The following is a 25,522-nucleotide window of genomic DNA, read 5'->3' as shown; positions in this document are numbered from 1 at the left end:
CGGCTGCAACTGGAAAGGCCGTTCAAGGCACGGCCGGCACCGCGATCCTCACTGGACAAGCCAGGCGTTGGCTTTTTGGGGAACGGTCGTCTGTGTTCCGGCTGCCTGGAATGCGGACCTCCGCCGCGTTGCAAGTTCCTAAGAAGTGACTGCGGGTCTCCGAACTTAACTTCTTCGTACTAAGTGCCCTCAAATGTTATGTATGAAAGAGTATTTCTCCTCCCGACCTGTCCCCCGCTTATCCTGATCCCAGCTGGAAGCAGGTTTTCCGCAAAGCTAGACAGATATTTAGCGGTGGTTATTACAACCCATCAGAAATTGTAATTAGCAAAGGGCAGCCTTTGTCTCTAAGAGCAGTGAATGGGACCTCAACACCCAGAGTTGTGATTTCGGGTGGAGACAGGTGAGCTAGGTTCAAAGATCTCACTATCCAGGAAAGAATCAAACTGAGAGAGAACTCCAAGAGATCATTATGGAATTTTTTTTTAGTCTAACTCAGATTTTCCCTAATGCAGAACAAAGACTCATTTTCCCTGAGCATCATTTTCTATATGTCTTTATAATTAAATAAGAACAGTACAGGCAGCAGGCACTATGCTAACTGCTTTACAAATACTACTTTTTTCAAGGCAATATACATATATACAAGTCTCTCTAAGGAAAAGGCAAAGCAGAAAATGGACCCATCCAATGGGATTCTGCTCTGGTGTTTGAGAAGCCAGAGTCTGTGTCTGATTCCTTATCTATACATTGTGACCTTAGAAGATACAATCATTTCCACACAGATGATCTTATCTCTTGCACTCCAAGGGATAAGATCCCTTAGAGACCACGCTGTCTTTTTGCTAAAGATAATTATTGACAGTTTGTCTTTGCTACCACTATGTAAATCCAGGTCTGTGCCTGTCACTATTTACATATGGGGGCAGAGCTGCCCCTCCATCAGACATCTGATCCTCCATCCTCCCCTGGAGGGACCAGGGGGAGCAGCTCTTCCTGCTTCGAGTCAGTTTGAAATCTTTGCAGCTCCGTGTGGCCACATTGGTGCAGGAGCAGCCCAGATGAGTCTGAAGTTAAAAAGAAAGCCAGGGAAGCAGAGGTGAGATGCTGGAAGGCACGTGCTGCAATTATTAAATCTTTACACCAGTCATCAAGGTGTTAGCTCTGCTTTGAGATGAGAACAGGGCACAGTGAAGTTACCCTGTTTAGCTAAGGCCACACAGCTAGGATTCTAACAGCACGGTATCTAACCCCAGAACCCTTCTTAACCATTATGCTAATGATTAACACTTAGGACAAATCAGATTTTGTTGAGACTCAAGTGTAACAGAGCCTCTCCTTTGGGAGTGTCCTCGGCCATTACCTCTACTTCCCTTCTGGCTTGGTGAATTCTAACTAGATGCCACGCCTAGATGGTTAAAATGGTAACTGCTAAACTATCTTCCTTTAGCTTTGCAGATACCAGAAGATCTGAAGATCTTTGTAACCCTATTCCCTTGACTTTGCATACAAACTAAGGCATATTCACAACTGAGCTGTTTCACTTCTGATAAGAGGACGTATGTTTTGGAAACATTCAGGAACCAGTCTGGGAGATAAAGTGGTTTGTAGTGTTCTGGGAAGAGGGGGAAAAAACAAAACAAACACACCCAAAATCCCTGAGATGTAAGCCATAGACAGCAAAGACCACTCACTCACTCATATACAACATGTTTCAGTCTACACATGGAAGTCCGGACAACCTCATGAGATAGGCGGTTCTTCCTTCCACTTTTACATGAGTTCTGGGGTCAAACTCCGGTCATCAGCCTTGCACAGCAAGCACCTTACCTTATCTTGCCATCCTGGTATGACGTCTGCCTTGTAGCTCAGGCTAGCCTCAGAATATTGGCTTTTGAGCAGCGAGCATCCTTAACCAGGTACAGTTAGGACGGTGACCTCAGCATCAGAGCCAGGGGAGTGGCCTCTGAAGCCTGGCTTCAAATCTTACAAATCATTTAACGTGCAGACTCACTTCTTCCTTCCAGGTGCCCCCTGAAAGTCAAGACTAGGGCCCTTGTTTGCCTCGAGAGGGAGCAACACTTCAGGAGTATACCTGGATATCCAAAGTCATACAGCTCACGGGAAGGGAGCACGGCGGAGCAGGGGCTGGAGCCGCTGACCACAGCTGTGTCTTTAAGAGACAAACTCCAGGCAGATGTTGCTCAGACAGTCAGACATACCTAAACAAGAACAGCTGCGATAACAGTTTTCTCTGTGGCATTTGGGAGCAGACACTTGTCCCTGGCTGCCCTTGGAACAGTTATTAGGCTGAACTGTGTCTTCCAGGGCCACTCAGTCTCTCTCATGGTTTGGCTTGTGGGCTAGAGCTACCAAAGACAACCGGGGTCAAGGAACAGGAAGCTAGATGCAAGCCTAGCCGATGCATTTGCCCTTCTGGAGAGCTCCCTTGGCTCTTGGCCCTGTTCCTGGAGGAGTGTAGATAGCCAGGGCCTGGAGGGCCAGCATGGTATCTTGGTATAGGCAAGGGTCCTGTCCAAAATAGCTTTGAGTCATGTGATGGTGACAGATGGGCCCCATGCCAGGCCTTATCTAGTAAACCATCCCAAACAGGAAGGACCAGCATGTCCGATCTGGGGACCTGGAGCAGGAAAGGGATGAGGGGTGGTATTTCCAGTGTAAAGCAGCGTCCGCAGGGAATGTGGGAGCAGGAGCTGGGAGACCCAAAGAAGACAGACCCGGCTGAGGAATGTGGGAAGAGTCCGGCAGGCCTGTGGGGGGGGGTGGAATGGGGTGGAGGGAGACATGGGCGGCCTAAGTCAAGGCTGGAGATCTGGAGAGAGAACTCCCAGTTCCATGCGGTAGGGTAGGGCTGAGACTCTTTGTTCCTGAGCATTTTATCTCAAGGGCCTCATCTCACCCCTCCAGTCACCTCCACATTGTCATCTCTTCCTCAGGGAGAATGAATCGGCCTAGAAACACACCGGATGTGTGTAAAATGACGGGCCTCACAACGTGCAGCCTTTAAGCCCCTCCCCGTTCTTATCCTTAACGGCTCACACCTGAATAAGCCCACAAGCAAGGACCGGGCTTCTTCTTCATTGTCTGAGGGAAGGAGAGTCCTAGAGCCCCTCCCAGGGTGAACCTTCACCACAGCCCCCAACCACAGTGGAAATCCACATTATTCTCCATCCTGGCTCCCAAGCCATCTGGGAGCTGCTGACCTCAGAGACTGACATTAGATAAACAAGCAAACCTTTCATGCTCTCTTGGGTCATGAGTGGTGCCATCCATCCTGATGTTTGAGTGAAACCTTTGGTGAGATAGTTTCAGCTTTTGCAGGTGACTGCACCAACAAGCAAGCTGTGCGTTCTGTGGAGGAGTCAGGAAGGCTTCCGGGAGAAGGAAAAGGAGCTGAAAGGAGAGACGGGCCTGAGAGACCTCAAAAGAAGAAATGCAGAAGTTGGCCTGTGTTGGGGTAAAGTTTTCCCAGCTGGATCAGTGACAATGTCAATATTCTCAGAAGGCGGCTTCCGTTCTTCTTGGAGTGCTTGCTGTGTTCGCACCAGTGGGACTACACAGCCTTGGTCAGCTGCTGCAGGGATTACAAGGCCACACAGCGGCCTGTTGCTAGGGCTGAGCACTGACTAATCTGTTTTCTTAACCTGAGCAAAGGCACCTTCCTACCCCAGGTCTTGGAATCCCATGCAGTAAGCAAAAAGGCTAGCCAAAACGCCTTCTTAGTATTCCTCATCAGCGCGTCCAGTGTGTCTCAGGGCTCCTCGGATCTGTAGCACTAAATGAACCAGCCCTGCTACTGAACCTAAACTCAGGTCACTCAGATTGAAGACACAAATTACTTGGGAGGGAGAGCAGAGCAAGTGGGAGGGAGGAAGGAGTGGCTGAGCCTTTTGTCAGATTTCCTTTTCCACCAACCCAGATTTGGCCTTGACTACCTCAAGCCCCAAGGCGAAATCCTTCTCTGAATCAGCTCAGACCTAAGTCCCCCACTGGGACTGACAAAGGTAAAGATTTCTGCTAGGAAGAAAGGGCTTCCTCTGGCCCCCTTCTCTGTCTTTTTTGGGTTTGAGCCTAGTGTTTTAACAGCTGAGCCATCTTTCCAGCCTCTGCAAAGCATTCTGGGAACTCAGTATTAAACAGGCTAAACTGACAGTCTTGTGTTATAGGGTTGGTGTGTGTGAGAGGCTATGAGAAACAGCAAGCTTATTGTATGTGATAAGAATAAAGAAAAAATGAGAGGGGGGAGGGAGACGGAGGGAGAGAGTATGTGCACTTGTTACAGCATGGGATTGAGTGGCCAGCACAGACCTAGAGGGACCAGTAGGTACCAGTGGAGGCAATGGAAGACAGATTTAACAGTACACACCTGTACTCCCAGCACTAGGAGGAAGATTAAGAGCTTGAGGCTAGCCTGGTCTAACTGGTAAATTTCAGGCCAGCCTGGGCTACACAGGGGAAACCCTGTCTCAAGAAGAAATGATGGAGGAAGATGTAAAACTGACTGAACGGGAACAGGGGTAGAGAAAGAGGGAGGGTGGGGAGTATGTGAAAAAATGGACACCAGGCACAGGAGGTGGGGTGCTGGTGTAGGAGAGCTACCAAGCAAGGGGCCTCAGCATTACTGCGCAGTGGCCCCCATGGGGGCCTAGTGAGGTACCCAGAAACAAAGGAAATTTCCCTGACTCCAGCCTCTTCCATCAAGGTCCCTTCCTACTGCCTAAGGCATAGCCTTGTGTCCACACTGGCTTGACCCTAGGCCCCTCTCCTTTCTTGTCTGGCTCCTAACTCTAACAGACTCTGCTCTAGAGTCAAGATGGCCCCCGTTGAGGAGAAACTGATGGTCCCACAGACTGATATTTATTGGGCACATATTCTGTGTGGTCTCTTCTAAGACCCCTGTGACAGAGGTGTCAACCTGTTTTCAGTCGAACTCACCAAGATTGCCAAGGTGCAGCCGTTGAGAACACAGTCTGATGTGACTGGAGCTAAGCCAGCCCTAGGGCTATCTGCTCTACCGGCAGGCAGGTCCTTTCCTCCACAGTAAGTTCCTCAGGAAGAGGGCATGTGTGGTGTACATGCCTGACTCACCTTCTGCCAGTGGTTGACTGGTATAATGGGGAGAGAGTTAACCCTAGCAAGTGGCCTTGGTGAAGATAATGGTGGCACGTGTCCAGCTTGCTTAAATACATCCTCCCGTTCTGGGCAATCCACGTAACTAGTGCACCTGGTCTTACCCTATGAGAAGCCGAGGTCCTCGTGGCTCAGGAGGTACTTAGTGGTCTTTGTGAGACTCTGTGTGTTTTGCTGTTACAGTTTCGATATGAAGTGTCCCCACAGGCTCCAGTGTAAGAGCTGGTCCCCAGCTTGAGCTGTCATTGTGGAAGATGATGCAAACTTTAGGAGGTGGCCCCAGCTGGTGGAAGTAGGTCACCGGTGCGGTGCGTCATCTCGTCATCTTGGGGCTGTATCCAGCCCTAGCCCCTTCCTGCCTCTCTGCTTCCTGTCTGTGATGAGGTAAACCGCCTGGCCACCGACTACACACAATACTGTGATGTTCTTCCTACCCACAGCCCAGCAGCAAAGGAACCCAAGTGACCAGACTGAATGGATAAACCCTTCTTTTAAACTGTTTCTTTCAGATATTTGTCACAGTAACAAAACAAAACAAAACTACAATGAAACAAATGAGCAAACACAAAGGACCACTGCACACAATAAAGAAATACATTATGCATTCAGGTAAGGATACAAATTACAAATCCATTGGGCATGGTCAGGCCCTCCTGGATCTCAGGACTTGTGGAGGCAGGAAGGTTGTGAGTTCGAAACCAGCCTGTGCTGTATGGCAAGACCTTGTCTCAACACAAAAAGTGGGAGGAGGGGGCTCTAGGTAGATCACAGGGTGATGCATGGCTTGGGGCCTCCAGTTCCATCTCCAGCATGACACAAACGAACACCACCTAAACCTATTTCCATGGTTTCTCCTTTCGGCTTTTGTTTTGGTTTTGAGACAGGGTCTCACTGTGTAGACCAGGCTGGCCTCAAGGTCCATCCACCTGTCTTGGACTCCCAAGTTCTGGGATTAAAGGTGTGTACCATTACACCCAACTGTTGTGTCTCCTCAACAATAAGGTAAAAGGCCGGGCAGTGGAGGCATACGCCTGTAATCCCAGCACTTGGGAGGCAGAGGCAGGAGGATTTCTAAGTTCAAGGCCAGCCTGGTCTACAGAGAGAGTTCCAGGACAGCCAGGGCTACATAGAGAAACCCTGTCTCGAAAAAAACAAATCCAAAAAACAAAAACAAAACAAAACAAAACAAAAACCCCGATGAGGTAAAATGGCTCCACATTTTCCATGCATGTATGTATGCATGCATACATGTATATGTATGTTTGTAGTGTGCATGTGACATCATGTACCTGTGATCAGACTCTGGTCACCAGGCTCTGAAGCAAGTGCCCTCACCTGCTGACCCCTCTGCTGGCTCACTTTTGAGGCAGAGTCTCCCTGTGTTGCCCGAGATATCTTTGAACCCACAATCCTCTTTGCCTCAGCCCCGCCCCTCCAGGTACTGAAATTACAGTCATGTGCTACCATGCCTGACTCTTACTATCTGAGACTCCATAGCTGTATGTCCTGAATCAGCACTGCCGCCCCAAGCTCTGGCAACCTAGTTGTAGCTGCTGAATCCAAGTCCTGGTGGGAAGGCAGTGAGCTCTCCCAGATCTCAGTCCTGGGGAGAAGGCAGTGAGCTCCCCCAGATCTCAGTCCTGGGGGGAAGGCAGTAAGATCGTCTAGATCTCAGTCCTGGGGAGAAGGCAGTGAGCTCCCCCAGATCTCAGTCCTGGGGGGGGAGGCAGTGAGCTCGCCCAGATCTCAGTCCTGGGGAGAAGGCAGTGAGCTTGTCCAGATCTCAGTCCTGGGGGGAAGGCAGTGAGCTCGCCCAGATCTCAGTCCTGGGGAGAAGGCAGTGAGCTTGTCCAGATCTCAGTCCTGGGGGGAAGGCAGTAAGATCGTCCAGATCTCAGTCCTGGGGAGAAGGCAGTGAGCTCCCCCAGATCTCAGTCCTGGGGGGAAGGCAGTGAGCTCGCCCATATCTCAGTCCTGGGGGGAAGGCAGTGAGCTCCCCCAGATCTCAGTCCAGTGGGAAGGCAGTAAGATCATCCAGATCTCTCGCTTCACAGGCCTCCCAGCTGGAAGCCTGGTGCCTGCTCCTTCCTCTCAGCCGCACACTGGGACAATGACTGCACCCCGCTGACCTCACCTTGTGTGTTCTTCACACTTTCACTTCCGCTCTGCTCTCCCGCTCCGGAGTCCCTCCCAGATCCCCAGGGAACCTCTACCTCCAGCTTGCTGCCGGTTCCCTGCCCTCAGTCCCTTGTATCAGCTACCTCGTCGTATCTTTTCAAGGGTCTCAGCGTAGAACACATAGCCTCGAGTCACCCGGCTGCCCTTTTCTGGAGCAGGGACCTTGGGTTATCACGGTTCCCTCCCTTCACTTCGACAAGGGTTTCAGTCCCTCCTTCTCTTGGAAGGCTTGTCTCGCCCTCCAGCTGAAGCTTTCTCAGAGTCCCTGTCAGCTTTGGTCCATGGGTCTGACCTCTTCAGGGTGGTAGCCATAACCTGTTGAGCTGGCCCTCTGGGTTTCATTCAAACCCCTCCCCTCCCGGGCTCTCCCTCACTGTCTCCTCCCACCGTTCTTTCAGTGAGGTCACCTTCTCGTGACCCTATGGGCTACTATTTTACCTGCTGATGACCCCTGCTGCAGAGTTCCCCCAGGCTGCAGCCTCAGACTCTACAGGTCCCTCTCCCTGCACTGCCTGCTCCTCCCATCCCCCACCCACCGCCCCAGCATGTCAATGTATCTCATTCCACTCCCAAGGGAATTCCTCGAACAAGACAGGCCAGGCCAACACCCTTCATAAATGGTTACCCTTTGCCTGCTGGAATACTTGGAAAATGTTCACTTGTTTGTTCTTTGAAATCTTTTGTGAGTTTCCACTCTCAGTGACTCTATCCCTCACAGCTACCATATACACAAAACAGCACAGACACTCACTGGAAACTTCCAGGCCTTGCACTGACTTGGCCTGCCTGAGATGGCAGTATGGTTACTAAGTGATGGATGGGATTGTGATCTTAAACAAGTCTCTAGCCGGGCAGTGGTGGCGCACGCCTTTAGCCCCAGCACTTGGGAGGCAGAGGCAGACGGATTTCTGAGTTCGAGGCCAGCCTGGTCTACAAAGTGAGTTCCAGAACAGCCAGGGCTACACAGAGAAACCCTGTCTCGAGAAACCAACCAACAAACAAACAAGTCTCTTTCCTCCCATTAGCCTCAATTTCCTTATCTGTATATTGGGAACAAGATAACAAACTCACAGGTCTGTTAGAGCAGCAACCTAGGGCCCAGTCATTAACACCCTGGGGCAACTGTCATATTCCCTGTGATGACGCCTGCCTGTAATTCCCAGCCCTGTGACAGCCCTTGACATTCAGCAGGTCTTCAACTTCCTATCTGTCTAGCTGCCCTCAGTCAGCCACAAGCTCTTATAACCTTTCACCTTTAACCTTCCAAAATGAATGAATGAATAAATAAATAAATAAATAAATAAATAAATAATAAAACCTAATGGATCAACAGAGCAAGAGACTCTGTCTCTTTAACATCCACCACTGCCAGCCCCTCCCCCACTCCAAGATCCTGTTGGGACAAACGTTTTGGCTCAGTGGGTTGAAAAGGAAAGTCAGAATTTTGAGGCGTGGATTGCTGTGCCCACTGACTCACTTCCTCCTCCGGGCCAACTCTGCATAACCTAAGGCTAGAGTAATACAGGTAGACACGTCCTCCTCCTCCCCTCCCTCCTCCCATCCTGGGGTCACCCGGCAGAAGGCAGTGGACATATATGTACCACTGACCTGAAAACTCCTTGCAAACTGGTGCAGGGCTGAGGAGGCAGCCGTCCAAGGACAGGCTGAATGGGAAACACAAACTATGTTCCCAGAAGCCTTGACCCTGGCGGTCAAGTCTGACTGGCCCCACATGGGTTTGGAGCTGGGAGCCAGTCTCAGCTCACCTCTCTCATACAAGCTCTCTCCTGCTAGAATGACAGAAAAGCTCATCAACAGGACCCCCTGGGATAGGTGAAGGGCCTGGCCTTCTGAGGGCTCCTATTAAGATGCAGGAGTCCCACCTGGCAGGGGTAAGCCCTCCTCCTCCCTGGCAGGGAGGAGGCAGGATATGACAGCATTGCCAGAGATGAGGGCCCAAGGCACAGATGACTCAGACCACTGAGAAGGGGGAGAGAGGAAGGACCAGAGCCTGGGAGCCAGGGGGGTGGGGACAAGGAAAGATTTAGTGTGGCCGGTGGGGGCAGTCCATGGGGACTGAGATGAAGGTCTTGCTTTCTGGCTCTTTTCTCTCTTGCCCATCCCCCACCCCCACCCACTCCGCCCGTCAGGTGAGGCTTGGAAGGCATCAAGGCTACGCCCGCCCTGCCCTCAATGGCAGGACTGCTCTAGGTTACATTCTTGGGGTACAGCACAGAGGCAGAGTTCCCCTCACCGCCATTACAGTGGAAAGGACCAGGGGGTTAGAGAGGCAGAAACGGTGGTGGAAGAGATGAGGGGACCGTGGGAGCAAAGGCAAACACTGAAAATCACAAGCACAGATACTTTGGCGGCCATGTTCAGGAAGCCCTAGGTGCTTGATCAAGAGTAGGGCTTCATCAGCCGATACCCAAAGAGAACTTTAGCCGATTCCTCCAGGAAAGAAGCTGACAACCTGGGGATTAGCCAGGGCATCGGGGAGACCAGGTGTGGGTGGATGGTGGCGAGAGAGGGTGAGAGGTCGGAGAGATGTGGATGGATTTGAGAGATGTTTTAGATTAGGAGCTGGTACCTAGAAGGATGCAGAGGAGACAGAGGCTGAGGCAGCAAAAAGAGACTGGGTCGTGGCTGTGGGACCAAGAGGGCCTCCTAGATAGAAATCCAAGGTCCAGGATGGGGATGGAGACAAGGAGTCCAGAGCCCAGAGGGACCCTGTGGCAGCCTGGATCCACACACCAACAAAAAGCCCTTTCCTTGCGACGCTGAGGAGGCTGTAGGAAACCCAGCCATCACTGGCCCCCTGGGGTTGCTGATTTCAGCAGGCCTTTAAAGGCTGCCCTCAGTCCCTCCGTCCTCTGTTGCTCTCTAGGTGGCCTGGCTGCAGCCAGGCTGCCTCCACTTTATTCATTTATGATAATCTTGTTTTCCTGTCCACAAATGGCACCCACTCTACCCACCAGTGCGCAAAGAGAGCCAAGGGCCTGGCCCGATGCCAGCAGGGGTGGGGGATGGGCTGCGACGGGATGGGAGAGGACAGATTTGGGATGGGGGATTTCAGAGGGGAATGACTCAGTCCAGTGCACAATTTACTCTAACCCATCCAGAGCTCCAGTCCCTTCCTTTGCAAAGAATGAGAACCATGGACTCCAGAGGAGTGGCTCCAGTCGGACTAGGGAAGCCCCTGGCATCTGGCCCGAGGCCTTCACTTCTCTTCTGTTGGAGCCGTCTCACCTGAGCTCTGGGAGACCAGTCTGTTCTTCCTCAAACCTCAGGTCCCATGACACACAGAACAATCCCTTCCCAGACAATGTGGGTTCCTCCCGGGGTCACCCTATTGTCCTCGCCACGCAGCCCGGGCAGCAAGCAGGTGGCCCCTCGTGCTCACGCCCGCTCCTTGCTTTCTCCAGCCCTGTAACTTGGTTACTCTCTGCCTACAAGGCCCCAGTCCTCTCCTGCCTAGAAGAAACCCACCATCCCCCAGGGTTCTTGCATGCCCGCCCTACCATGGATTCTTCTCTGAGAAGTATTTGCCATATTTGGTCACCTATTAGCTTTGGGCATTTGTGTGTGTGTGTGTGTGTGTGTGTTCCCTGTGCCTCACTTTTCCTAAATAAACCATCGCGCCTTAGTTACAGATTCACTGCGGTGTATTGGGAATTGTAATGGTGCCTTACACTCACTAAGTAGCCACTCAACAAATGGTATTTTTATAGGAGATGATAATGGTAACTGTAAGAGGGTGGGTGGCTCTGGTGGACTTGCTTCTAAGAGCCAGGGTCTCCAGAAAAGGAAACTCAGAGCCTCTGTCAGGCACGGTGCTGGGAGCTCTGACTACAAAGCTCTGCCTGGATTGGAGAGAACAGTGTGAGTCTTCTCTGCTCCATTGAGACGATACTCCCTGCCAGCCCCCCACAGGTTTAAGGAAGTTGATACTCGATTGGTAAGGGCACATAGGCTATGGTCAGAGGTGCTGCCCCCCCCCCATCATAGAAGAGCCCAGAAAGCTTACCCTAGGATTAAGACCCCAAGGAGTGACAGAGAGTCCTGAAAGGCATCCTGGAAGACTTTGTAAAAGAAGAAAACGCAGAGACGCTGACTGAGTAAGAGGGTTTTAGTGGACGGCTCCTTGCGTCAGCCCTTTGAGAGTCTATGCATCTTTTATGGACTACAAAAAGCATGTTGATACCCTTTCCCAAAAAGGCTGCCTGACCCGGTCAGTGAGTGCCCAAGTTCGGGAGGTACATTCTCAACAGAGCCTAGGGACTTCTGGGCTTTGAGGTAAGGACCCAAGGGTGGAAGGATTCCAGTTCCAGGCCAGCTGCCCACTCAGACAGGGAGGCTGTGGGCGGGGCGGAAACAGCTACCAGAAGTCGGGGGCACGCGGCAAACAAGGGTGCCAGGAAATGACCCGGACCTGGGCCTTTCCTCTCGGCCCGCCCTGTGCCCCTGGCTGCCTGCCGCCCGCCCGCCCGCCTCACATTCTCAGTGCTCCAGCTAAGGGAACAGAGAAGGTTGGGCTGGAGCCAAGGGATGGCCCTACATGGAGGGGGTGCTCGGGAAAGGGAGGTTCTAGAAGCCCAAGATAGATCTGCCAGGCTTAGCCCCCACCCTAGGTCCCTAGAGGAGAAACCTGGGGCAAGGGTCCAGGGATCTTGTCCCTTCGGCCTCAGAAGATCCCGCACTGGGCCTGACACAGGGGACCTACTCAATGAATAAATAGGCATTGCCTGCCTAGGGGTGCAGCCAGCACGGGGTCAAAAGCATTGGGTAGAGAGTGATTAGACCACGTGGCCCTGTGCCACCTGATGCCTCCGGGTGAGTCTTAGAGGCTTCCAATCTTCAAAGCAAGTTGCTGTCCTGGAACACACCCCGCCGCTTGGGTCCCTTCCAGTTCTGACAACGAGGCCGCATTATTTTACTCACTCCCTAACTTGTTATTTCAGCCAAACACACGGCAGCGCTCAGTAAATATATTTTGGTACAAATGAGGTGAGCGGAGTCATGGTGATAAGCTAAGTGGATGGGAGAACTGCATTGTGTCCAGGGCAGCAACCCTCTCGGGTCACATGGTCTGAGGTCTGGGAGGCTGGCATTTCCCAGCTGGCATTTCCTGGGGCATTAGCGTCCCCTGAGCTTTGTAAACATGCAAGGGGAGGGTGAATGACCACAGGGAAAAGAATGCCACCCAACCCCCACTGCAAATCTTGCATAAACGTCATCGCAAAGAAACGAAGAAACGGACCAAAGCCATACATATGAGGTCTAAACCTATAAAACTCTTAAAACATGGGAGTGAGCCGGGCAGTGGTGGCGCACGTCTGTAATCCCAGTACTCTGGGAGGCAGAGGCAGGCAGATTTCTGAGTTTGAGGCCAGCCCGACAGCTGTGTGACCAGCCTGCAGCTGGAACCACCCCAGTGAGTGAGTATGTGGTAGTCAGATGGGAGAGAAAGAGAAGTGGGGCAGTTTGAACATTGTGAAGAGAGACGGAATTGAAGACCCGAGGCTGGTCATGAGTGGGCAGCCCTGCTACCGGGGGCCATGGTGAGGTAGAGCTGGTGCCGGGGACCATATCTGAGTCTGTGTAACAGGGATTGATGGTAATGTCTGTGGTTCATATTACCACTAGAGAACATGGCAATGTTCCTGGTCAGGGCAGCCACCGAGGACCACCCGGGTGTCCACAGGCTGTGCAGAACTAACCCCACCCCTTACTGGATGCAGTACTCTGGAGAGTTGGCCCCATGTCTCACCGCTGGCAGCACATGGGCGAATGAGCCCTGCGTCTCATCCAGGCAGCACAATGGTGCTGGCCCTGATAGCGGAGAGGAGGGTAGAGGGGGTGTGAGGAAGGAGTGGGAGGGAGGTAAAGGGTTAAGGGTGAGCCACCCCAAGGGCATGAGTGTGGGAGAGCTGACCCTACCACTTGTCTACTGTGGGGTAGTTGGGTTGCACAGGTGATGCCCCTACCATTCCTCAACATCTCTGGCCATTAAGAAAACTATTCAAAGGGTCATAAGCTCAGGAGAGCTAGCCCTGCCCCTCATTGGCTTTAGCGCTTGGGAAAGCTGGCCCTGAATCTCACCTGGACAGCAGACCTAAGTCAACCCTGGTAGGGTGTGTGTGCAAGTGAACCAGCCCCAAGGGCAAGAGTGTGGGAGATCTGGCCCTCCATCTGCCATGAGGGGCGTGGGTGCAGGGGTGATGCCTTCTCCCCCCTAACCTTCAACACCTGCACAGTGAAGCTGGCCCTGATGGTGAAGGCGTAGGTGAGCCAGCCACAAGGTGTGAGAGTGAGCCCCACACCTTGACTGGGCAGCACAGTGGATGCGGGGAAGCCTGCCTGAGGGTGTGGGAGCAGGAGAGCTGACCCTGCCTCCTGTCTATGGCGGTGTCGGGTGGTCTAGCCAGAGCAATGCTGGAGAGCTTTCCCTGGTGGTGTGGCTAAGGAGAGCTGACCAGCCAGGCCCAGATCCAGGTTCTAAATTGATCCACCCCCAAATCGATATCATCCGCTAATGGTTGGGAAGCACGATAGGACCGGTCCTGCCGTTCCAAAGCTGCAGGATCTCCGTGACACAGGGAAACAACAGGATGACCTGGAGGAGTTGAATACTGATGTCACAGAAGCCAGATATCTCGAACCAGACCAATGACTCATGGCAATGAACTTTTGCAAGATGTGTGGACAAAGGGATATGCTGTGGGACGCACTGGGACACACTACAGCTTCCATGATGAGATGTTTTCTATGCTGTTTTTGTTATTTGATTGCAAGTGTGTTCTGGGGTGGAGGGGGGGTGGTTGCAAGGGCAAAGGGTGGGTATGAGGGGACCAGGAGATGAGTGGGATTGGGGTGTGTGATGTGAGACTCACAAAGAATCAGTAAAAGGTTAAAAAAAAAAATTTCCTGCCAGGCAGTGGTGGTGGTGCACACCTGTAATCTCAGCACTCTGGGAGGCAAAGACAGGTGAATTTTTGAGTTCACGAGGCCAGCCTGGTCTATAGAGTGAGTTCCAGGACAGCCAAGGCTACACAGAGAAACCCTGTCTCGAAAAAACCAAATAAAAAAAATCTTCCCAATATTTTATGTACTTATTTATTTTTATAAAGATCTGTTGATTTTATGTGTATGAGGTTTTGGTCTGAATGTATGTCTGTAGACCTTCTGTGTGCCTTGTGTCCAAGGAGGTCAGAAGACAGCATCAGATTTCCTGGAACTGGAGCTACAGGCAGCTGCGAGCCACTGTACAGTGCTGGAAACTGAATATAGGTCCTGTGCGAGAGCATTAGCTCTCTGGCCACACTTATTTTATATCTTATTTATTATGTGTATGCATAATATATATAAAAACAATACTTGTTCTGTTCCAAGCTCCGACACAGTGGCTCACGACCATCTATTACTCCAGTTCCAGGAGACCTGGTGCTCTCTGCTGACCTCCATGGGTACCAGGTACACACATGGTGCACATATATACTTTTTTTTTTTAATGTATTCATATGAGTACACTGTAGCTGTCTTCTGACACACCAGAAGAGGGCATCAGGTCTCATTGCAGATGGTTGTGAGCCACCATGTGGTTGCTGGGAATTGAACTCAGGACCTTTGGAAATCTGTCAGTGCTCTTAACCATTTAGCATTTGTATATGCTAAGCATATACAAATCATATAGTGAATTGGAGGCTGGCCTGGGATACATGGGACCTTGTCTTTAAAAAAAAAATATATATATATATACATATATATATGCAGATGACTATATAAATATAAATAAATCTAAAAAATGAAAGTAAAAAATTAAAATTAAAAAATTGATAGATGGGAGGTGGGAGGCAGGAAGATGTCAGGACCTCACCTGATTCTAATTCTAGTAAGAATGAAAAAATATAGAAATATGGCCTGGCATTTCTTCAAAGGGTTAGGTAGAGAGATCCCATTTGACTCAGACTGTCTACCTATGAGTTTATACCCAAGGAAAACAGAGCAAGTCTACACACAATCCTGGACATGAATATTCATACCAACAATATCTATAATAGTCGAAATATGGAAACAACCCAAGTATCTATTGATGAATAGATAAACAAAATGTAGTACGCCCACACACGAAACTTTGGCAATAGGGCATAAAATTCGATGCATGGGGTATAAGGGCAAACCTTGAAAACACATGAATAGAGATACCATGAAGAAGGCGACTCTTTGTTTTTCTGTTTCTGTTTTGTTTCTCCACGAAGCCCTGCCTGTCCTGGAACTATTTCTGTAGACCAGGCTGGTCTAGAACTCAGAGATCCAACTATCTTTGCCTCTGAGCACTGGGATTAAAGGTGTGCACCACTGCCACCACCACCCAGCAACCAAGGCAACTCTTATAAAAAGAAAGTATTTAATTGTGGGACTTGCTTACAGGGATGGTGCTGGAGAAGAAGTTGAGAGCTACATCCTGATCTGCAGGCAAAGAGACTTAGCTTACTTAGCATGTGCTTTTAAAACTTCAGAGGCCACTCCCAGTGACACACTTCCTCCAACAAGGCCACACCCCCTAATCCTTCTAATCCTTTCAAACAGCTCCACCCCCTGGTGACTCAGCATTCCAATGTATGAGCCTATGGGGGCCATCCTCATTCAAACCACCATACACTGAATGAAAGAAACCAGGCACCAAGGGCTGCTTATGCGGTGGTCCATTTATAGGGACCATGCGGACAAGGCAAGTAGAAACCACAAGGCAGACTAGTAGCTATCTAGGGTTGAGGGTGGAAAAGTGACGGAGCAAAGTGGTGACTTTGAAAGATAGAGTTTTATTTAATTATTTTTTAGATGGGGATCTCACTACATTGCCCAAACTGGTCTCAAACTCTTGCGCTCAAGTGACTCTCCTGCCTCTGCCTTCCAAATGCTAGGGTTTCAGGCACACCTGAGGCTAATATTTCCATTTTACAGATCAGAAAACTGAGCCTTAGTTTACCGCATCTACATAATGAGATAGGGTCTCACCATGCAGCCCCAGGCTGGACTCAAATGTACTATCCTCTTGCCAGTGATGGGATTACAGCATTCGCTACTGGGCCTGGCTCAAATCTTCCCAATGACAAGAAAGTTTCCGGCTACTCTTTCAGAGATCTGAGTTCAATTACCCAGCAAATACACCGTGGCTCACAGCCATCTATAGTGTGATCTGATTCCCTCTTCTGGTGAGTGTAAAGACAGAGCACTCAGATAACACAAAATACAAAAATAAATCTTTAGCTGGATGGTGGCGGCACACGCCTTTGATCCCAGCACTTCAGAGGCAGGTGGATCTCTGAATTCCAGGCCAGCCTGGTCTACAGAGTGAGTTCCAGGACAGCCAGGGCTATACAGAGAAACCCTGGGCCCTACCATTTAGGTTAGGGATGGTTCTGTACATAAGGGGGCAAACCTGGAGAAACCTACACTGTTGTCATCCTGGGCTCCCTGCTCCTCAGTCACCCCAGCCAGTGTCTCAGCCAGTGCAGCGTCTTTAACGTCCCAATAGTCCTTCCAGGGAACACAGTTAGACGCCCCCAGGGCAGCAGGTAGCTGGAGGCTCCCTTGCATTCTTAACAACGCTCTGTGCAAAATGTCAGGCACTTCCTTTGAAGACATGCTTGTTGCCTTGATCTCAGGCCAGAAAAAAGAGGGAAGGGTCAGAGAGGGATGAGAGCTGTGTCCTCCTCCCTGCTCCTGACAGACCCGGCAGGAAACCCCACAGAACTTAGGGGCGCCCACTCAGCCCCAAGGCCTTTTAGTTGGGTGGCAGTGAACACACAGTATGGGAGTGGGGGGAGGGCATGAGGCGGGGTGAGTGTCAAAGAGCAGCTGGAGTTCAGAGCTTCTGGGAGGGCAAAAGCTAAGGGTTCAGAAAGAACACCCATCCCCTCCCAAAAGTCTATGCTTTCTTGAGGTGGTCTGGGGTTTCCAGCCTGGAGCAAACGCAGATCAGCTGTCTTAGTCCCCATCCCACCCCACCCCCCTCTTTTAAAGTATGTTTTTATTTACTTAATTTTTTAAAGTGTGCATTGATGTTTTTTATGCATGTATGTCTGTGTGAGGGTGTTAGGTCCCCTGGAACTTAGAAACAGTTGGGAGCTGTCATGTGGATGCTGGGATTTGAACTCAGGACCTCTGGAAGAGCAGTGTTCTTAACGGCTGAGTCACCTCTCCAGCCCCTTAATCTCTTTCCTATACCAGCCAAGAGGCAGGGAGATGATTGAGATGGAGTTGGCCCTGGGGCTCCTCTCTATGGCCAAACTGGTCATACTGAAGGTCCCATCACCTTCAGCGAAAAGGCCAAGGGATGGCCACCAAGACCCAAGAAGGGTTTCTGGTTGCAGGAACAGACTTGGCTGCTTGCGGGGAGGGGTGGGCATTATTCACTCCCCAAATATTTACTGACAGAGCTCCTAGGGCTGGGCCTGCAGCCAAGGACCTGGGGTCAGGCCCTGTGTTCTGTCCATTACTCTTGTCTGGCTTAAGGAGTCCTAGGCACAGGGGAGGGGCAGAGGGAGGCAGGAGCCCTGGGGTGGAGGTTGGGGGGCGGGATTTATGGAATGGCAGCTTCCGTGGGGCCCACCCGCCTTGAAGGAATCTGGCAGTATTCCAAGGCTCAAGCCAGCTCCCTGGAGAGGTGGGGGAGCTGGGCAGGGAGGGGGCCTCCCGGGCCAGTGGAGGGAGCAGCAAGCAGTCTTGCTAACTCTGAACCTTCCCCAGCTCCAGGAAGGGACACCCCAGGGCCAGGTGGGGTCGGACAAGCCTCTGCCTGCCTCACATCCTGGGCAGGAGGCAGTCCCTAGAGGCAGAGCAACAGGAACAAATAATCAAGAGTCCTGATGGGAGTGGAGGGGTTGTTGTGGGTGTAGCAACCTAACAACAACAGGCACTGCTCCTCGGGGCACTGGTGGCATCACTCGGGGCACTGATTTCACCACACGAGGCAGGCCTGTGACACACCAGAACTGCTTGCTGATGGCAGTCTGCGGTAAACCCCACAAAGATGAAGATTCTTTGCTGGGTGTTCAGAACTTCCTCTCTCTCTGGTCCAGGCTCATCTGAGTATCTGGCCCAATCCCCCAGGGCCCTGCCCAAGGCTTCCTTCTGGGTCCTTCCCTCCTGCCTCTTCTCTGCCCCATGACCTGCCCCCCCCCCCCTTTTCCTGTCTTCCTCTTCCTTAGTCCCTGTCTCTTCCATGTCTGTAGACAGACTGAGGCAGGAATCCAGGCGTCACCCACCCAGAAGAGACTTGATAAGAAGAGAAGAAAAGGTCAGAAGTGACCATAGATCCTGAGTGTGCAAAGCTTATATCCTCCGCCGTGCGTTCCTCTCAGTCCCCTGCAGTGCTGGAGACAGGGTCTGACTAGACAAGAACACATTTCCTCTCTGGTGTGGTTCATGGAGCTAGACTGGGATTTCAAGTAAGACGTTCCTGACAAGGCAGAAGGGGGATCATTTTCCCCCATAGACTCCTGAGAACCATGGGAAACTAGCGCCAACCCTCCCCCATCTGCCCTCTAATGAATCCCTTTCCATTTTCAAATTTGTATTTCTTTACACACACGCGCGCGCACACACACACACACAGAGGAGATAGAGAGATAGATGGGGAGGGGAGAACCCCACAGTGTGCTTGTGACGGTCAGTGGACGCCTTGCCAGTACCCACTGAGCCATCCTGCTGGCCTGAGCAAGTCTTTACAAGCCGCTGTGTTCTTCGAGGGAGCCTGTGCCGGCACCTTTTGCCATACTTCATGGTTTCAGAAGGGCGTCCTCCTTGAATCTTCTCAGTCCTTCAGGACTCAGAGCCCCGTGAGCGTCGGATCAATACCTCATTATCCCTTTCAGTGCCCAGTGCCAGGTTTAGAGTATAAACTCAGTAAAGATTCCAGTGCTCCCTTCCATCCCAATCCAGGGAAGATCTGTCAGGGGATGAAGTCCCTTGACTCTAGGGCTCCCCTATAGAATAGGACCTGTGCGTTCCTTTCCTGTCTCTGTTACCCCAAAACTGACTGGGATCAGATACAGGCAATGGTGGATCTGGAGATGGAGCAGTGCTGGGCTGGGGGACAGCTGGTTACATTTTTTACAGCTTTTGTGGTCCTGAGACAGCACAGTGGGAACAGGCCCTGAGATCAGACTGGGAAATAGGACTGTTGCGGGAGATCTGAGCCCCCTGCTCTAGCCACAAATGCTGCTTCTGCTTCTGAGGTTTTGGAACATTCCTGTTTTATGACTACCACTCTCTGCCAATCTCCACCTCCTTCAGAGCCAGTTCCTCTCTGGTTAACTTAGAACACCCTGGAAGGATTGGTGCCTTAGATCAGAAGTAGCTTCCTTGACCAGCATACAAGAAGCCCTGGATTCCACCCCTAGTGTCCAGCATTGCATAAACTATCCATGGTGGTATGTGTCCTCAAGACGAGGAGGCAGGGGGATCAAGTTCACGGTCACACGCTCAGCTATATAATCAATTTGAGGCCAGCCTGGGATATACTAGACGCTGTTAGAGAAAGAAAGCAAAGGAAAGAAATGAAGACGGCAGGAAGGAAGAAAAGAGGGTGCAGTCCTGGAGGGGCTGGAGCCCCACCCTCCGGGATTATGTGATTGACTAGAATACAGGGTTTGCTCCACCCCAGAACCCACTAATGCTTTGAAGAGGACTCTAAGCCCCTTTCCCCAGTTCATGACAGTCATCAGTGAAGAGGTACCCCAAATGAGGCATATCAGGGTGTGGGTGTTCTGAATGGTTAGGGCTATAAGGTAAAGGTAAAGCCTAGGTAAGGTAGAGGTAAGGTAAAGCTTCATTGGATAGCTCCTCCAATGAAGACAATTGGAGATGAATCTTGAAGAGGAGCATCCCTCAGATCCCCCGACTTCCATCTCTCTAGCAGCCACACCTGCCACACCCTGTGACCCCTGACTGGGGCATGGAGGGAACAAAGACACACAGAAGCACATACAGAAAAGCCAGGATCAGGTGAAGGACACACCTACTACACAACAGCCCAGTACCTCAGGGCGTTCGTTACAGCAAGCTACAGGGGAGAAGCTTCTCAGGCTCCAGTTACTAGTTTGTGTACACACTGGTAGGTTACTTGGACTCGTTGTCAATGTTCACACTTAGACTAGAACTTTGCCATCTGATCCTCACCCCAGGGGTGAGGTGGGAGGCCTCACCATTCCCATGGGTCTGAGGCACTGGATTCCTGACATGGCTGTGCCTGTGTCAAAAACACCCCATCGGCGCAGAGCCTCCTTCCCTTGCCACACATGCCTACCCCTTAGTTCCTCAGTTTGTACCAACTGCAGCCTCCTTGACCACAGCAAGCAGAGTTAGTTCCTCTCAGCACTGTTACTGGCTCATGTGCAAAGGCTGCCTTCTTACCCACAGTGTGGTCCTCCAGCCTGTACTTTGGCTCCTCCCTGGTTACACCACAATGTACCATGCAATAGAGACTGCAAAACGTGCTCCCTGGCACTTTTCGCACTGATCGCAGTGGTTATCGTTCTGTGAGAACTGAGATCCTTGGGGAAGCGTCACAGTCGAAGGTGTGAGAATCCGGGCAAGCCTCCGTCTCGGGACAGACGTACATGGTGGGTGCAGCCCCTTCACCTACCGCCCTGGCTTCAGCATCTGCTACTCTTGGGTTGCTGCAAGCCACTAGAACCTTGTTCCTTACTGCTGGGGGTCAGCTGACTCTCCTGGAAGTCTGGGACCTACATAGATATCCCTTGCTTTAAGGACAGTCCAGTCTGGTTGGGGTTGGAGGTGGGGCTACCTTTGAGCTTCTGGATGTCATGACAGGTGGGTGGGTCTTGTGTGTATGTGTGTGTGTTCCTGTCAGAGGGGCTGACCCACTCATAGCCCTCAGCAGTACAGCCAGGATCATGGGGAAAACCCCTGGCCTGTGTGGGCTTACGACCACATCTAACTTACCTACTGTTTCTTTTTCCATATAACACAATGACCATTACTATGGCCTTCGATTCTTTACATTTCTAGGCTCACCTGTCTCGCTCAGATTGGAAAATCCTCTCAGAGCCTGAGCTCGCCCACAAGTCTTGGGTCCTCCGTCCTGGCCGGCCAGCTTTTCAGCATCTTCTAGCTCTCGCCTGACCAGTGGCTCTGATTGGCAGGCCAGCTGTGGAATGCAACTGAACCCCCGCCCTTCCATTTTCTCCAAAACACTGGGTCATTTCTCCCAAGGCACTGGGGGCTACCACATTCCAGAGGGGTAGTAGTGGGGGGGGGCAGGAAGGATCAGGATCCTGACAGCCATGTTCCCCCAGCTTCTAGCCAGCATGGACCCTGGCAGTCATGTTTCTGTGTGCTCTCGGATTGACTTTTTTTTTTTTTTAAAGACAGAGTTTGTCTGTGCAGCTCTGGCTATCCTGGGACTCACTATGTAGGCCAGGCTGGCCTCAGACTCACAGAGATTCCTCTCCTTGCCTCTGTCTCCAAAGTGCTGGGATTAAAGGCCTCCTCCTTGTTCTCTCTGTCTCTGTCCTCGTCTCTTCTCAGAAAGGCTGTGTTCTCCGGAAGCCCCATATCTCTCATCATAAGGCTAGACCTGCTTCTCTTGTATTCTTCACATCTGGAAGGCCCAGCCAGATGTTTCCCAACAGGGATGTCTTCCTCAGAGGAATCCTCTTGGATAGCCAGTTCCTGTGTGGTTTTCTTCCTTCCTGGTCAATAAAGATAAGGGAGGGTGAGCTGCAGAAGGGGAAGCAACCCGTGCAAAGTCACGCACAGTGAGGAGAAAATCCGAGGAGAAGCTGACACTCCGAACATCCCACTTCAGAGCTGTGGGACTCTGGACAGATGAAAAAAAAATCTCTTCAGATGGCATCTGTTTAAATGGAAATGTTTTTTATTTAGTGGGGGTGGGGTGGGTAGGTGGAGTGTTCCCATTCATGCATGAATGTGGGTAAGAGCATGCCACCAGTGTTGTGGAGGTCACAGGGCAACTTCCGGTGTCAGTCTTCACATTCCACTTTGTTTGAGACATAGTTTCTTTTAAGTAGCTGGCGCCTCCTGCCACCCCCTTCACACACACACCAGGCTGGCTGACTGGCCCTAAAGCTGCCAGGATTCCTTCTGTCTCCACCTCCTACCTCCCTGTAGGTGCACCAGATTTATAGATGTGCTGCTCTGCCTAGCTTTCCATGGGTTCTGAGGATTCGAACTCAAGTCCTCATGCTTCCTGGGTGAGTGCTTTACCCATGGGACCATTTCCTCACCCCTCAATGGAAATGCTTTATTGAGATGTAAATCAAGACAGGACATTGTGTGGATTCTCACAAAAAAGATCACAGGCCAGTAACCAGAACTCAGGTCTTGAAATAGAATATCCCCAGCATTTCCCAAGCTTCCTATGTTACCCGCCTGTCTCTCTTCCTTGCATGTCACTGTCCCCTTCATTCTGTCACCATAGATTAGTCATGCCTGTTTTGAGCTATCAACAAAATCAGTGTCCAGATTTTGCCTTAGGTGTACGGATGTTTTGCTTGAATGTGTATCTGTGTACCACGTGTGTGCCCCCATTGCCCATGGAGGTTAAATCTGGAACTGGAGATTCATATGATTGGGAGCCACCACGTGGGTGCCAGGAACCAACCAGGAGACCAGGAGTCCTCTGCAGAAGCAACCAGCACTGTGCAGCGTCACTGAATCATCTCTGTGGCCCGAGTCATTGGTGTCATTGACTTTGGTGTCAATGATCATTGTCATTGGTGCAGTGGCAATAGGTTACTTTGATATATTTTTTAACCTTACACCATGGGATTGGTGCAGTTGGCTTCGTGTGGGAATTGTCTCTTCCTGTGCACTGTTGCGTTGTATGCCATTGTAGACCTATGACACCACCCGCGTACTCGCCATTGATGGGCATCTGAGTTTTATTTGTTTGTTTCTTTTCAGTGTGGACTGTTGACAACAGCGCTGTGGTGGACATCACTGCATGTTTTCAAGAACACTGTGGGTGCTTTTCTGTTGGACGCATGCCCGGAAGTGGAGTTGCCGGGCCACAGGGCACCAGATGTTGCCAAGTGGTGTGTATACTCTAGTAGGCACAAGGGTGCGGATCAGTTCCCCGTCTGTAGCCCTGTGGGGCCTTTTCATTTTTACTTATTGTTGCCTTTCACCTCCCCGGCCTCCACCCCATCTCCTCTTTTTAAGTACTGAAGAAGGACCCAGGAGCCCTGGCCATGTGAGCCCCTGCTCAGCAATTTCTGCATCCCCAGCCCCTGGGGAAACTTGCTTAATAGTGACTCTTCTTCTATCCCTTTGAAGCACAGACTAACCAGGCAGTCTCAAACTTGTGATCCTCCTGCCTCTGTCTCCCTAATGATTGCTTAACCCTAATTTTAATGAATAATAATTTCTCACATTTCATCTTTACACTTAAATAGCTCTGGTGTCCTAGTTAAGAAATTTGTAATCCAGGTAGAACACTATACACCTAAGGTCTTGGGAGGTAGCAGGCTAAGGCAGAAGGATTGCAGCTTCAAGGCTTGGGCCACACAGTGGGACCCTTTCTTTAACTAAAACAAAGGCCAAGGGGCTAGAGAGATGGCTCAGCAGTTAAGAACACTGGATGCTCTTCCAGAGGTTCTGAGTTCAGTTCCCAGCAACAATATGGTGACTCACAACCATCTGTAATGAGATCTGGTGCCCTCTTCTGGCCTGCAGGCATACATGCAGATAGAACACTATCTATACATAAATAAATCTTTAAAACACAAAAATAAAAGCCCAGGGACTAAGGGCTAGTAAGGACCGCTGCAGATTACTCTGTGCTGTGGGCACATCAACCTGCAGGTTGTGCCTAACCTAGCATGACTCCACGTTATAAAACAACAACCTTGGCCTGAGCTACTCCATTTTGAGTAGAAATGCAAAGAAACAATGACTCCATGCCCCCCCCTTTTTTTCTTTTGACACGGTCTCACTGTGTCACCTTGGATGGGTCTGAAACTCTCTGTGTTTATCAGGCTGTCTCCACTCACAGAGAGCTGCCTGCCTCTGGCTCCTGACTGCTAGACCAAATATGTACCCCACACCACATCACACCATCCTTTCATTACACTTTATTTATTTATTTATTTATTTATTTATTTATTTATTAAAGACTTGTTTAATGTATATGAGTGTGCTGTAGCTGTCTTAGACATACCAGAAGAGGGCATCGGATCCTATTACAGATGGTTATGAGCCACCATGTGGTTGCTGGGAATTGAACTCAGAACCTCTGGAAAAACAGTCAGTGCTCTTAACTGCTGAGCCATCTCTCCAGCCCACACTTTAATTTTTTATATGGAGTGTGTGTGTGCATGGTGTGTGTGTGTGTGTGTGTGTGTAGGTACATGCACACACACCATGCCATACATGTAGAGGTGTAGAGGTCAGAGAACAACTTTTGGGAGCTGCTTTTCTCCTTCTGTTGTGTAAAACCCAGGGCTGGAACTCACACTATCAGGTTTAAGTGCTTTCCAGAACCATCTCTGTCCCATGACTATCTTTTCACAAATAAACCGGTACCAACACACTAGGAGACACAATAACTTACTTGTGCCAAGAAATAGTAGCATCTGAGTATACGACAAACCATCGCAAACATCAAAGCTTACCAACCAGCTCCCGACAGGACCCTCCACTTAGGAAGAAGGAGCACCCAAGACCAAAACATGTCAGGTACACTGACAGTCACCTGGTCACTTGTCACACACTCTGTCCCGGAAGATTATCCTATTATGAGACTCTTGCATCTGTCTCTCTCCGCTTCCGCTGTTTCCCCTGCTCATGACATTCATCCCGCTTCAAACTGATCCTCAAATGGCCTGTCACCTGGACTTGAGTTTGACAGCTGTGTGGCTGCGTAGCTCTGGGCCTTCGGTTCATAAATTTCTTATCTAGCTTCCTTCCTGTAGTAGAACCGCTCCTTATCTGGTCCTCCACAGACTTCCTTGAACTTCAGCACTGTCTCTCACAGGACAGTCGGCCTGTAACCAGTGCATCTGTGTGTTATTGTGAGAAGTGTTAGTGTGCGATCTGACAGCCAGTATTAGTAGTTGAGATTAGAATCAAAGAAACTGTGCTGGCAACCACAGGAAAAATCAGAACAACTGGCCAATCTCTGCCAACTGAACTGAGGCAGCTT

At 50.7% G+C, this 25,522-nt stretch overlaps 1 long non-coding RNA gene across 1 annotated transcript; it reads left to right on the top strand.

Annotated features, from left to right (window-relative positions):
* The first annotated feature begins 2,719 nt into the window (after window positions 1-2,719).
* Window positions 2,720-8,593, top strand: LOC127694059 (uncharacterized). Its single transcript, XR_007979781.1, has 5 exons — window positions 2,720-3,478; window positions 3,941-4,025; window positions 5,359-5,535; window positions 5,661-5,760; window positions 7,206-8,593. It is a non-coding gene; the product is annotated as an uncharacterized LOC127694059 (long non-coding RNA).
* The last annotated feature ends 16,929 nt before the right edge of the window (window positions 8,594-25,522 follow it).

This window comes from Apodemus sylvaticus, chromosome 10 (genome assembly GCF_947179515.1).
Source record: "Apodemus sylvaticus chromosome 10, mApoSyl1.1, whole genome shotgun sequence".
Classification (NCBI taxonomy): domain Eukaryota; kingdom Metazoa; phylum Chordata; class Mammalia; order Rodentia; family Muridae; genus Apodemus; species Apodemus sylvaticus.
Note: the sequence above shows the minus strand (reverse complement) of the source record. Positions and strands in the feature narration are given on the sequence as shown.